Consider the following 2279-nt stretch of genomic DNA (forward strand, 5'->3'; position numbering starts at 1 on the left):
CATCATCATCATCATCATCATCATCACCATCATCACCATCATCATCATCATCATCATCATCATCACCATCGCCATCATCAGCAACAACAACAACAAGAAAAAAAACAACAACGAAAACAGCAACATCAGTGAAAAATAACATCCTAAGAGAGTATAGTCTAAACAACATAATGGAAAAAACACCTTCTGAGTTAGGTTGAAGGGGGGGGGTGTCTACAAAGACATGCATGGTACAACAGAATGCTTTCCAGAATTACCACTCCCTCCCTAGCAATTGAAATATCATAATAAGGCAGGCTGCTTACGATCTAACCAACAGAGTAAGCCCAGGTCGTGTGGTGTTCTGTGGTGCATAAAGACGAAGAAACTTCGTGGAATGTCATCATTTATTTTCAGGAATCGAACTCTTGTCTTCTGCATGCAAGATGAATCGCAAAAACACTGCAACATAGACGCCGGTAAGTTACTCTCTCTCTCTCTCTCTCTCTCTCTCTCTCTCTCTCTCTCTCTCTCTCTCTCTCTCTCTTTCTCTCTTTGTTTCTCTCGATGACTGCAACAGCAGCATCAGGACACCAATTGTACAAGAAGAGTGGATTCACAGTTATTTAAAGCCACTACCAAAACCTGGGAAGAATCACAAAAAACTCAACGGATACCGCGTTATCACCATGCAAAATGTGCATGGAAAAGTGCTAGAGAAATCAATAGCAAGAATACTTATGAATGAGTTAGAGAACAACGGGAACCTACCTAAGGAGTTAGAGAGTTACAGACCCAAAAAGGAAACTTGGAACAACGCGGGGACCTTCTCATATGATGTCTATGAAGGCTTTCAGATAGGAGAAGAGACCGTGGCAATGGCATTAGATCTGGAAGATGCTTACAATCGTGTAAATTATGAGAGGCTAATGTGTGTTCTGCTAGATGGCGACGTGAATCCGTGGATTGTTCGGTGGATTGCAAAATTTTATACTGGAAAGAAAAGTGGTTTTGCGATGTGGTCAGTTGATTTCAAGCCCACAGGTGATAAGACCAGGACTCCCACACTGCTCGTATAGTAACACTGAACAGCTTTGGGCCAGGGAGATTACTAACATTTGCAGATGACATCCTGTCGTACATGCAAGGACGGGATCGGCAGAAAAAGACAAATGAATTACAGCATGAGGTTGAGAAAACCATGGAGTGGTGTCCTGAATCGACAGCACTGATCAATCCTCAGAAAGCCGAAGCACTGTGGTTCTCTTTAGACAATAGAACGGTAAAGACAGACGTCCCAGGGATGACGGTAAATGGACAGAATATTCAAAGATGTCAGAATATGGTTTTCTGGGATCTGGGAGTGGTTTTCGATCGCTGTCTTTCCTTCAAAGCTCACATAGAAGGTGTTGTGGAAAGGACAAACAAGGGCTTGAAAGCAGTGAAGGTCTTCAGGAATGAAACAAAGGCTACTGCTTCTCATGTATCAGCAGCTGGTCGCTGAACAGAGAACGATGGGAGTGGCCGCAGGGGGCGACAGATGCTGAGATAGGACTACTGATTGAAGACATCTCACGGCATGTAGATGTGGTTGTGTGCACGAATGGAACTGTTTAACGAGGGGAAACATCTGGATGGGGTTTCTCAGCAATAGTGAGAGGCAGATTGGTGCAGGAACAGCAGAGAGCATACAATATGACAACATCTAGCTTCAGAAGGGAGATTAAGACAATCACCCAGGCTCTCAAATGGGTTACACCAACTCGACAAGCACATGTGATCTTTGTAACAGACTCTCAGAGCACTGTGAGGAAGATTGAAAGTGGGAACATGAGAACTGAATGGACAGAGCTCCTGAAGAAGACGACACTGAAAAAGATCACCTGGATCTTCACCCCGGGCCCTGAAGGAGTCAAGGACAATGAGCGGGCTGATGACCTCGTTGGAAAAGGAAAACCTGAAGGAAAGCTGTGCCCTGACAAACCTGAAATTGTGCATTCAGTCAGGGAAAAACGGGAAAAAGAACAAGAAGAATCGGAATACCATCATCTTGAGCGACTCTGTAAGCTTGGAATAGGATGGGGCGCCTGCAGAAGATAATGAATTAGTGGGAAGAGCATGAGGCTATGGAATCAGCAATTAATTGCTTTGAACTGTCACCATCTACACTCTTCGAGATGTGTTTCATGGGACGGAGCGCTTATAGGGATGCCCCTTGTGCAGTGATGTCGGTCCTTCACACAAGTAACAAGTAACAAGATTCTTTCTGGCACACCCCCCCCCTCTCTGTCTCTGTCTCT

The sequence above is a fragment of the Aplysia californica genome, unplaced genomic scaffold, assembly GCF_000002075.1.
Source record: "Aplysia californica isolate F4 #8 unplaced genomic scaffold, AplCal3.0 scaffold00049, whole genome shotgun sequence".
Lineage (NCBI taxonomy): Eukaryota > Metazoa > Mollusca > Gastropoda > Aplysiida > Aplysiidae > Aplysia > Aplysia californica.